We start from the raw sequence: 15,418 nt of genomic DNA, 5'->3' as shown, positions 1-15,418 counted from the left end.
TTTCCTTAATCTTTTACTATCAACTGAAATTCCAGGAAAAACTGTTGAGCTAAGATAACTCTCTGAACAATTTCAGCATTCACTAGGTCAGTTCTATTGCATACTTACCTTTCAGGGTGTTCTATTTATTTTAATTAATTAAACTCAGTACAAACTTGAAGCTCGATTAAATGCAACATGAAATGTATAGAGATGCTTTTGAGGCTAGGGGGAGAAGCCATAAAAACTTAATAAAGGTAAAATGGAGATAGCAAGCTGTGACTGTTCAAAATGCTTACACCAATGGCTCCAAACAGCAGGATGGAGCTAAGTTATTTCCTTAAACAGGGCTCAATACAAGGACTTAATTTTTTTTTTTTTGGCCTGTTCTCTGTCTCCAGCAAGATCCAACTTTTTAGTTGGCAGCAGGAAGCAGAGAAAAGAAAGCACAGGAATGGCAACAGACATTTAGGGAAGTTTTCAAAAAAAATATCATTGCTAATAATACTAGCTAGCACTTATATAGTACTTTACAAATATCTCATTTTATCTGCACAACACTCCTTGAAGTTAGGTTGTATTTTTCTTCCTGTCTTACAGATGAGGAAACTGAGGAAGACAGAGGTTAAGTGAATAGTGTCTCAGGCTGGATTTGAACTCAAGTTTTCCTGACTCCAGGCAGAGCACTCTTCACTGTGCCATTTGCCCATCTTGTTGGGATAAGAGAATAGCAAAACACCCAGAATGATTTCAGTTGACATACCTGTAAAGCTATGAACTCCCCTTGGAGAAATACTTGGTATATTTAGAATATCTTGTTTACATGAAAAAACCAACCTACTTATAAAGGCTCATCCTGTATCATTAAATAATTCATATAGAATTTCTAAGCCAAAAGGACAATGGAGGAAATCCAGGAAATATTGGAAAGGAATATACCAATGAAAAGGGAATTTGCTACAGAAGATCTATCTTTTAGAAATCCTCTAGGGCAGGAGAATGTTTCTGAATAGATAAATTCAAGTTCTAGGAGTTGGAGTTGGATTTGAAATTTGTAATAACTTCCAAGCTTAATTTCACAGACACTGGCATCTTTATGGATTTAGAAAAGTAGTTAGAACATATCAAACAAGCTTGAGATTTGAGAAATGTAAAATTTAGATTTCCATTAGGTTTGATAAATTAATTAGGGACAATTTTTATCCATGGCATATTTGATCTGCATTTAGAATAGTAATTGCTGGAGAATGGTGTCATACCTTTTAGCTTGTGAGATTAAAAGTGGTGATTACTCTATATCGATGTCTATATGAAATCAGCGCAGAATGCCAGCACTGGAAGCTACATGCATGGAATATTTTTCCCCAGATGGGTGATTTGGAGATGCATTCAAATGATCTAATATTCTTAGATTGATGGCAATCTAGTTTATGTTTTATTTTTTATTTTAAAAAATTATTTATTTTTAACATTTAAAAAAATTTTGAGTTTCAAATTCTCTCTCTCTCCCTTCCCCCACTCACTGAGAAGGCAAGGAAAATGATGTCAGTTGCATATTTGAAATCATGCAAAACATTTCCATATTAGCCATGTTGAAAAAAAAAACAAAATTAAGAAATTGAGAAAATTATACTTCATTTTGTACTCAAGAGTTCATCACTTATCTCTCTCTAGAGGTAGATAGCATTTTGTATCATAAGTTCTTTGGAATTGTCTTGGATGGGGAACTTCCAGAAGCCAAAAAGGTGGAATAAGCAGTAAATTTCCATAATTCTCCCATATTCACCTCCAAACAACCATAAAATTGCACCCCAAAACAAAACCTGGAATAGCAGAACTAGCAAAAAGATGGGATGAAATAATCTTTTGAGTCCAAGAAACCTGGAAGATATGAAGGAGAGGTCTGTATCACTCCAATAAAAGGGGAGCATAGTATAGGACAGGAAGCATCCCAACAAGCCAACAGCAAGCCCCACCTCAGCAAGTCAGTAGATCCTGAGCCCCAGTGTGGTGGAGCAGGCGAACACCAACAGCAGGACCTCACACATGCTTCAGTATAATCAGGGAAATGGCAAACTCCAACTCTGAAAACTGGCAAATGCTTCAGCATAGCCTTGGGCAAACAGGTAATCTTCAGCAGCCAGACCTTCAGACTATGCAAATAGGTACCCATAACTAAGCAAGCAGGCAGCTTGCAGCTAACTGCTTCAGTGTAGCCCCAGGAAAATGGGCAGAAAAGACCTCAGCATGCATCAGACACCAGCACTAGGATCCCAGGTCAGCACCAAGTAAACTGGCAGGCCTCTGTGGCCTTCAGCAGTGCCACCACCCCCTTAGCACAGCACTAGACATAAGGGTCCTCCATGAGCCTCTGGGTAACATCAGTGCAGCACCAGGTAAACAACCAGGGACTGCAGCTCCTGGCACAAGAAGCCTTTCTATCCTGGGAGCAGAGCTCAAATTTAAAAGAAAGGAAAAGAAGCCAAAAATGATGAGCAAAAAACAGCAGCATCAGCAACAATAATAATAATAATAATAATAATCTGACCATAGAAAGTTATTATGATGTCAGGGAAGATCAAGACAGAAACTCAGAAGAGGACAATAACATCAAAAGACCTATGGGCAAAGCCCTAAAGAAAAATGGGAAGGGATTTCAACCCTAGAAAGTACTTATGGAAAGCTCAAAAAGGGGCTTAAAAATCATTTAAGAGAGATAGAAGAAAAAGTGGGGAAAGGATGAGAGCAATGCAAGAGAATTATGAAAGACAAGTCAACAGCTTGGAAAAAGGGGAAAAAACTGCTTAAAAAGTAGAATTGGCTAAATGGAAAAGGAAATACAAAAATTCACTGAAGAAAATAACTGCTTAAAACATACAATTGGCCAAATAGCAAAGAAAGTATAAAAGTTATCTGAGGAAAACAACTCCTTAATAGTTACAGTTCAGCAAGTGGAGGCTACTGACTCTATGAGATATCAGTAATCAATCAATTCAAAAGGATGAAAAAATAGAAGAAAAAGTAAAATACCTCATTGGAAAAACAACTGACCTGGAAAATAGATCAAGGAGAGAAAATTTCATAATGATTGGACTACCTGAAAGCCATAATCAAAAGGAGGACCTGGACAGCATCTTTCAAGAAATTATCAAAGAAAACTGCCTTGATGTCCTAGAAACATAAGACAAAAAAAGGCATTGAAAGAATCCACTGATTGCTTCATGAAGGAGATACCAAAATAAAATCTCCAAGGAAAATTACAGTCAAATTTCAGAACTATTAGGTCAAGGAAAAAAATACTACAAGTGTCCAGAAAGAAACAATTCAGATATTGGGAAACCACAATCAGGATTACACATTAGCAGGATACACAATTAGCAGCTACAACATTAAAAGATCAAAGATCTTAGAACATGTTATTTTGAAAGGCAGAGGAGCTAGGACTACAACCAAGAATCACTTACCTGGCAAAATTAAGCATAATACATGAAAGCGGGAAATGGTCATTTAATGAAATAGGATTTAAAATTATCATAAAGAGACCGGAATTAAACCAAAAGTCTGATCTCTGATATCAAGACCCAAAAGAAGCATAAACAAATAAAAAGGGAAGAGAAAACATAAGAGTTCAACTATTTACATCCCTATGTGGGAAGTTGATGCTTGTAATTCTTAACTGTATCACTAATAGTAGAGCTAGAAGGAATCTGTATTGACAGAGGGCACAGGTATAAAGTGAATTTGAGGGAATGACATAAAAAATAAGGGATGAGAAAGATTATAATGGGTGCAGAAGGAAAGGAAAGGTAGAAATGGGTAAATTACTTTATATGAAGAGGCATGAAAGATCTATTACAGTGGAGGGGTAGGAAAGTGGGCTATGGGCATCACTTCAGCCTTATTCTCATCACTATTGGCTCAAAGAGAGAATAATATACACAATCAGTTGAATATAGAAATCTGTTTTACCTGACAAGGAAATAGGAGGGGAAGAAGTAAAGGGTGGAGAGTAGCTAGGTGGTAAAATAGAGCACCAGCCCTAGAGTCAAGAGGACTTGAGTTCAAATCTGGCCTCAGACACTTGATACTTTACTAGCTTTTTGACTCCCAGGCAAGTCACTTAACACTGATTGCCTTGGGGAAAACAAAAAAAAGTAAAGGTGTGGGGGGGGGGGAGACTGACAAAAGGGAGGGCAGATCAGGGGAGGAGGTAGAAACAAAATATTGTTGAGGTGGGAAAGGGTGAAAGGAGGGAGAGGAAAAACGAAAGGAAAAAGAAGATGGAGGGAAATACACAATTAGTAATCATAACCGTGAATTTGAATGGGATGAACTAACTCTCCCATAAAATGGAAGCTGATAGCAGAGTGGATCAAAAAGCAGAATCCTCCAATATGTTGTTTACAAGAAACACATTTGAAGAAGAGATATACACATAGAGTCAAGGTAAGGGGCTGGAGCACAATTTATAATACCTCAGCTGAAGTAAAAAAATCAGGGGTAACAATCCTGATCTCAAACAAAGCAAAAATAGACCCAATTAAAAGAGATAAGGGAGGAAAGCACATCTTGCTAAAAGGTACAATAGATAATGAAGATAATATCAACACTAAACACATATGCACCAAGTGGTAGAGCATCCAACTTAAAGGAGAAGTTAAGTGAGTTATAAGAAGAAATAGAAAGCGAAACTTTATCAGTGGGGCCTCAACTGTACCCTCTCAGAACTTGATAAATATGACCAAAAAATAAACATGAAAGAAACTCTAAGGAGGTAAATAGAATGTTAGAAAGTTAGATATGACAAACCTTTGGAGAAAACTGACTGAGGACTGAAAAGAATATACCTTTTTCTCAGTAGTACATGGCACCTACACAAAAACTGACCATGTATTCGGGCATAAAATTCTCAAAATCAAATATAGAAAGGTGGAAATATTAAATTATTCTTTCAAATTATAATGCAATAAAAATTACATTCAACAAAGGGCAGTGGAAAGATAGATGAAATATTAATTGAAAACAAAATAATTGAATCCTAAAGAATAAGTGGATCAAAGAACAAATCACAGAAACAATAATTTCATTAAAGAGAATGATGAAAATAAGAAAACATGCTAAAATTTATGGGATGAAACCAAAGCAGGGCTTAGGGGAAATTTTACTTCTCTAAATTCTTACATTGACAAAATAGAAAAAGAAAAAACAATGAACTGGGCATGCAACTAAAAAAAACACTAGAAATAAAACAAATTAAAAATCTCTAATTAGCACCAAATCGGAAATCCTAAAAATCAAAGGTGAGATTAATACAATAAAAAAAAAATTATTGAGCTAATAAATCTAGGAGCTGGTTTTATAAAAAAAAAACACCAATAAAATAGATAAACCATTGGTTAATTTGATTAGAAAAAAAATAAGAAAATGAAGTATCCAGTATAAAAAAAAGAAAAGGTAAAATCACCACTAATGAAGAAAAAGTTAAAGAAATTATTAGGAAATATTTTGCCCAATTATATGGCAATAAACTTCACAATCTGAATGAAATCAACAAATACTTACAAACATATAAATTACTAAGATTAACAGATCAGGAAATAGAATGCCTAAATAACCCCATTTTATTTTTTTAATTTTTTATTTTGTTGCCTTTTTTTTGAGGGGCAATTGAGGGTAAGTCACTTGCCCAAGGTCACATGGCTAGTTTTTGTGTTAAGTGTCTGAGGCTGGATTTGAACTCAGGTCCTCCTGGCTCCAGGGCCGGTGCTCTATTCACTGAGCCACCTAGCTGCCCCCAAATAACCCCATTTTAGAAAAAGAAATTGAACAAGCCATTAATGAACTCCCTAAGAAAAAATTCCCAGTACCAGATGGGTTCAAGAGCATTTAAAGAACTATTAATTCCATTACTATATAAACTATTTGGAAAAATAGGCAGAAGAGTCCCTACAAAACTTCTTTTATGACACAAATGTGGTGCTGATACTTAAAACAGAAAGAACTAATACAGAGAAAGAAAATTATAGACCAATTTCCCTAATGAATATGGATGCAAAGATTTTGAACAAAATAATAGTAAGGCAATAGTACAGCAGTATATTATAAGGATTATACACTGTCACCAGGTGAGATTTATATCAAGAATGCTTTCTCAATAAGGGGGGAGGGAAAGGGAGACAGAGCATTTGGAACTTAAAATTGGATTAAAAACAACAGTTGGGGTGGAGCCAAGATGACGGCATAGATGAAGGAAAACTCCTTGAGCTCCCCCTATAACCACCTCAAATACCTATAAAATATGACTCTAAACAAACTTTAGGGCTACAGATTGAACAAAGTGACAGAGAGAAACAAACCTCCCGCCGAAGACAGGCCAGCAGGAAGGGTTTATCTCAGTGAATTACCAACCCATAAATGCCAAAGACAAGGTGAGAGTTCTGTGTGGACTTTGTGGGAACGGGGTTCTGGGAGTGTGGTCCAGCCTTGGCTCCTTGAGGGAGAAGCGGCTGAGGTGTGGCCACCGCAGCCACAACCTGACTGAAGAAGATAACACCTTAAAAAATAGACTAACTCAAATGGCAAAGGAGGCTCAAAAAGGCAATGAGGAGAAGAATGCCTTAAAAAGCCAAATTTGCCAGATGGAAAAAGAATTGTGAAAGCTCACTGAGTAGAATCATTCCTTCAGAATTAGATTGGAGCAAATGGAAGCTAGTGACCTTATGAGAAATCAAGATGCTGTTAAGCAGATCCAAACAAATGAAAGAATAGAAGGCAATGTAAAATATCTCATTGGAAAAACCACTGACCTGGAAAATAGATCCAGGAGAGATAATTTAAAAATTATTGGACTACCTGAAGGCCATGATCAAAGAAAGAACCTAGAAATCATCCTCCAAGAAATTCTCAAGGAAAACTGCCCTGATGTTTTAGAACCAGAGGGCAAAATAGAGGTTGTAGGAATCCACCAATCACCTCCTGAAAAAGATCCCCAAAAGAAAACTTCTAGGAATATTATAGCCAGGTTCTGGAGTTCCCAGATCAAGGAGAAAATATTACAAGCAGCCAGGAAAAAACAATTTGAATATTGTGAAAACGCAATCAGGATAACTCAGAATCTGGCAGCTTTCACACTGAGGGATTGAAGGGCTTGGAATATGATATCCCGGAAGTCAAAGGAGCTGGGATTAAAACCAAGAATCATGTACCCAGCAAAACTGAGTATCATGTTTCAGGGAAAAATATAGTCATTCAGTAGAATAGAGGACTTTCAAGCATTCTTGAGGAAAAAAAGAGAGTTGAATAGAAAATTTGACATTCATATACAAGAAGCATGAAAAGGTAAACAGAGAAAAGAAATCATAAGGAACTTATCAAAGATGAACTATTAACATTCCTACATGGAAAAACAATAATAGTAACTGATGAAACTTTTCTCAGTATGAAAATAGTTGAAGGGAATAGAAATATATATATACAAATATATCGGAGGGTATATGGGCGTATGAATACATATGTGAATGTGTGTATATATGTTTACAGGAATACATAGATAGAGGGCACAGGACCAATTTAACAGGAAGGGATGGTACTTAAAAGGTGAGAGAGAAATATAATGAGAGGAGATGGGGAGAGACAGAATGGGGTAAACTATCTCATATAGAAGAGGCAAGGGAAAATAGTTACAATGGAAGGGAAGAATAGGTAGGCAAAAGGGAGTGGATCAACCTTATTCTCATTGAATTTGGCTTGGGGAGGGAATGACATACACACTAAATAGGATATTTCACCCTACAGGAGAGTAGAGGGGAAGGGGATGAGAGGGGGGATGATGGAAGGGAGGGCAGGCTGAGGGGGAGGGAAGCTGGAAGCACCCACTTTTGAAAAGGGATGGGATCAAAGTAGAGAATAGAACAAGTGGGAGGTGGGATAGGAGAGAGGGAAATGTAATCAGTGTTTTACAATATATCTACTATGGTAATGTTTTGCATTAGCTGCACATGTACAATCTATACTGAATTGCTTATCTTTCCAGTAAGGGTGGGTGACAAGGGAGGAAGGGAGTGAATCTGGAATTCAAAGGTTTAAAATCAAATGTTTAAAAATTATTATTATTTTACATGTAACTATGAAATAAGATATATAGGCATTGGGACATAGAGATCCACTGTGCCCTACTGGAAAGTCAGAGGGGGTATGGGGGAAGATATGGGAGAGAGCAGATTGGAGGAGGGGATATTCAGTGGGATTACTGTTTTGGCATGGTGGGTAGGGGAAAATGGGGAGAAAGTTTGTAACTAAAAATCTTGAGTGAATGATGTAAACTAAAAAATAAAAAATGTATTTAAAAAGGAGTGCCATGTCCCCCAGACAAATATTTCCACTATGTGATGTCTCTTACAAAGCAATCATAATATTCAAATCAAAGAAACTCCAACCCTTTAGTATTGGATATGCATAACATTCAAGGATCAGTCCCAGCTATCAATTGCCCAGCTTTATAATACATTTAAAGAATTATAATATTTAAAACTTATGAACATAGCAACATCAGAAAACAGTTTTAAGAGCAATTAAAATATAAAATAGAAGTTATTATTATCAATCCAATAACATTAATATAGTTGAATTCATTCAAATCATTTGCATGGAAAAGATGTCACCATCTGTGTATCTCTCAATTTTGACATTCCATGCTGAATACATCCAAAGCCCTAGTGCAGAATGTTTAAAAGTCAGTTTTAAGTAAAAAAAAATTAAATAAAACCATTGCTCATCAATTACTATCCACAGCCTACATGAATTGTGCAATGGATAATTGTTCAACTAATGTATGAAACCCAATGTCCATATGAGCTTAAATTGAACACTCCTAAAGATGACCCATGATTCCAATTTCCTTTTCTCATTTGTAATGCCAGCACAATATTCACAGTGCCAATGGCTACTGTGAACATGTTGGCATTGTGCTCAATCACAAAATATAACAGACTCTCCATATAGAAGACAGAAGCAAAAATATTTAGTTGGGATTGTTCAATTGTGCTAGATGCAGCTAGATGACATGGCTAAAAACCAAATCCCAACGCCAGGAAACTGAATCCATCATAACAACATAGAAGTTAATACACAATGCATCAGAGAGCCATACCATCCTTTAGCCTTCCTACAAACAAACATTTATGCACAGGTCTAGCTGTTGCAGCAGGTGGCAAACACTCCCAAGCCTTGTTGTCTCCCTTGGATATGTCCTCTCTTCCCTCCAGCTCTACCTACTCTGACTCCCATCTTCCTGTGGGCTCTGCTCTACCCTTCAGCAAACTCCTCCACCACAGGCTCTGTGTGATTACATCAATCCTGTTAGGGGGCAGGGAAGATCTACAAATCAGAGAAGGTCTTCAAATTTCCTTAGGCTTATTAAGGGGCAGGAAAGATCTTCAAATTCCTATTACAATTACTCCATTCTATACCAAGATGCCAGCATCTATCTGGGAATTAAGCTTCACATTTATTAGAAACCCCCCAATATCTCCCTGCAAAGGAAATGTTTTTTTTTTTTCATTTGGTATCTTGTCCCCATTTCCAAGAGCTTCCATGTCGTCTAGCTGCATTTAGTTAGCACAACTGAACAATCCTAACTAAAATCTCGCCTTCTTTGGGAAGCTGTTCCCGACCCCTCTGAATTGCAGTGTATTTTCTTTGTTATTTTTTCCTGTTCATACTGTTTGTAGCTTGCTTTGCATATGCTTGTTTGCCCATTGTCCCCCCCAGTACATTATAAACTCCTTGAGGGCAGGTGCTATCTTTTGCATCTTTTTGTATCCCCAGTGCTTAGCCCAATGCCTGTTTTATAACAAATGCTTCAATATTTATTGACTAACTGCTTACATTGGGAAGATTCCTATTTCTTTTTAAACTGAATCCAATTTTTCTTTCTTTTCACTTAAAGTTTAATAAGATATTCTGAAAGAGGGGGTGGAAAGCTCCTGTCAGCATTTAACCTTAAAACAACAGTCAAACTGTGATGTTTGGAAGATCTGTTCCAATTTTACTTTGCCAGGTTTTCAGCACTTACTAAACAAAATAAACTGTTTTCCAAAAAAAGATTCCTGTAGCTGTCAAAGAGCTCATTCTCGCCCCCTCTTCTTTTCTTTTTTTCCTTTTAGAGTAGACGGCTTCAGCAAGATTTCGAAAATACCTAGAGTTATCTTGGCTGTAACAATTCCACTTTTCAGAACCTATCAGGTTTTAGGATTACATAAGATTTACAAACAGCCAGAATGTTTTCTGTGGAGGGAGGAGTACCTCAAAATTTTACCTTTCTGTTGTAGCAGACCACATGTCCATGATGTTAGAAATGAGACCTGACATGTCAGACTGAGCCAGAGCACAGGACAGGGTCTGAAAAAAGATTCTAAAGATCTCAAACAAATCAATGGAAAACCAATCAGACTCTGACAGACAGAGATGGCAACTTGGGCTTATCCTCTGAGAAAATCAGAAGGCAACAGAACCTCAATAGAAGAAGCCTGTAGCTTCATGAGAAGGCTAATATAATGTCAACAGTATTAGAGAGATTGAACTGAAGCAATATCAGAGACTGCCAAGGCTTGAGAGGTTATGAGAGGAAGGCAACTGTTTAAACCAGAAATACAAGAAATCAGACAGATTGGGTTTGGACAAAGGAAGCTGATTTAAGTAGGATAATCTTAGATCAAGGAGTCCACAGGTTTCAAACCAGGACACATGTCAAACCTATATACTAATTAATATAAGGAAATTAGTATCCAAAGGTAAAGTCATACTTTTTTTAAAATTTTAATTCAGGCAGCCAAACTTCATCAAGACTGTACTTAGTAGGGAAGCTAGGTGGTACAGTAGATAGAGTACCAGCCCTGGAGTCAGGAGGACCTGAATTCAAATTTGACACCAGGCACTTAACACTTACTAGATGTGTAACCCAGGGCAAGTCACGTAACCCCTATTGCCTTGCCAAAAAAAGAAAATCTCTTTGCCCAGGAATTCAATGTGGAAAGACCCAGGTTCCCCCCCCATCCCCCAACTTCTACCCTCTCCTCCCATACTCATTGGAGTCAGAAAGTGACGTTTACCAGAGTTATGGCCCTGCCAATTGTTGAACTGATTCACTTCTCTGACTTTCTGGCTTAACCAAGACATCATTATAGATTAGTTACACTTTCATGAAAAGGGAGACTCTCAAACCCAGACAGAGTCTTTAGGTCATAAAGAAGTTCCTTTTCTCTGGTTGAGCAAAGCTGATCACTTTTTATATTTTTTTGGAAAAAGAAAACCAAATGAGGGTGGTATAAAATTATCTGGGAGAGAGAGGGACAAGGTTAACAGATCAATCAGGGTAGGCAATGTTGGTAGAGTCAATGAAGCTCAGTGACCAAGTGGGGTGTAGGAATATTCTGAGAAAGGTAACATCAATGCATACTGAGTAGAACAAGTTGGACACATACTTTTATATTGTTCTTCCTAGAGACACTGAAGTTTCTCATGGGAATGAGATTTTTCCTATAAAAAGGCATGTGTAGTAATACCAAATGTAGAAGTACAATAAAATAAGATAGGCCTAGAATATTGACTCTACATCTCTTCTAGCTCTAAATTTATGATTAAATTAAACAAATATTTATTAAGTGCTTATTATTTGCAAGGTAGTGGATCTACAAAGATAAAACTAAAGTTGTCCTATACAAAGTTTATATTCTATTGAATAAGGTGAGTGGGGAGCACAATATGTACAGAATATACAAATAAACACAAAATTGTTATTGTTCAGTTGTTTTTGACTCTTCATGACCCTATTTGGGATTTTTTGGCAAAGATACTGGAGTGATTTGTTATTTTCTTCTCTATCGCATTTTACAGATAAAGAAACTGAGGCAAACAGGGTAAATTGACTTGCCCAGGGTCACATAGTTAGTAAATGTCCAAGGCCGGATTTGAACTCAGGTCTTCCTGATTCAAAGCTTTGAGCTCTCCTCACTGTGTCACCTAACTGCCCAAACACACACACAAAAATACAGCATTGTTTCAAATGTAAGAGAGCATTAAGAACTGGAGGAATCAGGAAAAACCTCACATAAGATTTGGCACATGAAGTGTCTTAAACAAAGTAAAAGTTCCAGGAGGTAGAGATGAGGAGGACACTCTAGACAGGAGAACAGCTGTGCAAAGGTACCGGAGGTAGGTTGACATGTACAAGGAATAGCTAGCAGGCCAGTTTGGCCAGAATCAAGAGTGAATAAAGGAAAAGAATATGTAATAAGAGAAGTAGGTGGGAGTCAGAATGCAGAAGATTCTAAATGTTAGATTGAGAATTATGTAGCTTATCTTAAAGGCAAAGGAGATCTTTGAAGATTTTTGAGTATCTGGATCAGAGTAACATGATTAGAAGGTATTTTAGGGATGTAAATTTGGCGACAGTGAGGTGAGTGTATTGGAGAAGGAAGAGATTCATTTAGGTCTCCCCTCAAACACTCATTACATCAGCAAGGGTTTATTGAATGCCAAGTACTGTGGGGGATTCAGAAGTATAAGACCTAGACCCTGACCTGAAGGAATTTACAATCTAGTTGGGGAAATGAATCAGACACATGCAACCATGCTGATAAATATATAAAAAAAGATATAATGGCTACAAAGTGCTAAGCTTTATAGTAGACTATAAATGCTGTAATTTCAGAAAAATCACAGAAACCAAGAAAATCTGAGTCATATAATCTACATCCAAACATATAAATGAACACATCATATCACACAGGAAAAACAGGAAGACATTTGGTGTCTTGTTTTGATTTTTGTAAAAGTCAAAGAACAATTAAAACTTTTTAAAAAAAGTTCATGTATTTCTTTTTATACAACCTTTATTTCCCAATCCCTTTATATCCCAATCTTTATTTCCTCCCATCCCTTTCCTACCAGAGCTATCCCTTCTGACAAAGAAAATCACACTTGTGTGACATTAACTGATGTATCAACCAAGTTAAATGTAAACAGTGTTCCACAGCCATAGTCTCTTAACTCTAGAAAGAAGAAAGGGGGATTGGTGGAACTGTGAAATAACCCAATCATTTTGGAGAATAATCTGGAATTATGTCATTAACATAATATGTTATATGTCATTAACATAAACATGACATACTTAATTATGTCAGAGTTAACATTACCAGGTCTGTTCCCAAGGTGATCAGAGAAAAAGGAAAAAGACCTATATGTTCTAAAATATTTATAGCAGCTCCCTTTGTGATGACAAAGAACTGGAAACTGAGAGGATACCCAGCAACTGATGAATGACTGAATAAGTTGTGGTATGTGATTGTGATGGAACACCATTGTGCTGTAAGAAATGCTGAGCAGGTTGATTTTAGGAAAACATGGAAAGACATACCTGAAATAATGAAGAATGAAATGAGCAGAACCAAGAGAACATTGTATACAGTAACAGAAATATTGTTTTAAGAGTAAATGTGAATGACCAAGCTATTTTGAGTTACATGAATATTCAAATCAACTACAAAGGACCTATGAAGAAAGATGCTACCCAGCTGCAGAGAAATAACTGATACATTAAATTGTATTGTAAAATTTCACACACACACACATATCTGTGTCAAATGTTGGCCTTCTTAAGTGCAGGGTTGGGAGGGAGGGAAACAGCTTAGAACTCAAGTGTAACAAAAATTTTTTTAAAGAAAGAAGAATAGCAATATGTAATATAATAATAAATAATAATATAGTATTATAGCAAAATACAAAAATTTTATTTGGTAGTTCTGTAGAACAGCAGCAATTTTACCCAATTTTGTTTTGGTGGTAACTAATGATCTTCCTTTCTATCCTTGAGATGAAATTTGTTTCATAACCCCAGGATAGCCAATATAATTTACTCTTCCCCCTCCCCCTTTTCATATAGTTTCTATGATTTTCTTTTATTTTTATAGAGGGAACAAGGTGGTATAGTAATAGAGTATTGGACCTGGAGTCAAAAAGTTGACGTTGTTGTTCAGTTGTTTCAGACTCTTTGTGACCCTGTTTGGGATTTTCTTGGCAAAGACAATGGAATGGTTTGCCATTTCCTTCTCCAGCTCATTTTATAGATGAGGAAACTGGGAAAACAGCAGTAAGTGACCTGCCCAGGGACATACAGCTAGTAAGTGTTTGAGGCAGGATTTGGCCTTAGGTCTTTCTTATTCCAGGCCTAATGCTCTACCCACTGTGCCACCTAGCTTCCCTGTGACATCAGAAAGACCTGAATTTGGAGTGCCCACCAGAAATTATACACTAGAGCCCCTTTAAACCTGCTAGAGGGGACTCCTACTGGATTCCTTGGAAACCACCTAATAGGCTCCAATAGTAAAGAAATGTTTCACCTGTGTTGCTAAAACATGCTACAGATTCCCACGGATTCAGGTCTGTTTATGTTTGTATCCAAGGCTTTGCTAAGGAACTATGGCTTTGCTTCAGTAGAAATAATACTAAGGCTTTGTTTCAATAGGAATAATACTGAGAATGTTTTGCCTCAATAGACACAATGCTAAAGACATTGTACCCCTTAGAAACATATTCTGTTGCTAGCAATCACATTGTCTATAAAATTATGTCTAACAGAAAGCTCGAAGCTGTCTTTTGGTCTGAGAGGCAGTCCCGGCTGGTTAATAAACATTCCTATCAAATTATAATTGGCCTAGATGTCCTGTTATATCTCTGTGTTCATTACAAATTCAAGTCTAGCCCCAGATATTAATTAACTGTGTGACCCCAGGCAAGTCACTTAACAGCTGTTAGTTGCCTCATCTATAAAACTGGGATGGTAATAAGCCTACTTCCCAGGATTATTGTAGGGGTTAAATGAGATAATATTTGTAAAGCATTTTTACAAACCTTACTTTTTTTTTTTACAAACCTTACCTTACTTTTACAAACCTTTTTACAAACCTTAAAACACTATATGAATGCTGTTATAATATACTCTTTAAAAAATATTAAGGCTTACTGTAATAATATCAAGGCTCCAATATGTGTAGATTATTCTCATAAAAATATTATTGAGTTAAGGAGGTAGGTATGCAGTTCAACAGGCTTCCATTAAAAACAGAGTAATTCACTACTTTGACACTCAGACGGATCTGTGATCTCATTGATAGGGATACTTCCTTTAATTGTGCAGACATACACCTTCTTAACTCATTACTCTTGTCCATAACTTCCTCTAAATCCTTAAGAAAATGTCCACTCTACATGAAGGGGACCTTCCTCTAGATATTTTGACCTTCTGTGGCCACATGGGGGCCCATGGCATGCCCATATATTATTATTTTTACTACATAAGAGGCAGACTTCCCTTTATAATTATACATCTTTTTGATGATAACTTTTATTCATCCTTTGGTGCACAGTCCTGCACTGTAATATG

Source organism: Petaurus breviceps, unplaced genomic scaffold (genome assembly GCF_028583685.1).
Source record: "Petaurus breviceps papuanus isolate PSGF00001 unplaced genomic scaffold, PetGlider_PUasm1.0 90903, whole genome shotgun sequence".
NCBI classification, from domain to species: domain Eukaryota; kingdom Metazoa; phylum Chordata; class Mammalia; order Diprotodontia; family Petauridae; genus Petaurus; species Petaurus breviceps.
This window is presented reverse-complemented; position numbering follows the sequence as displayed.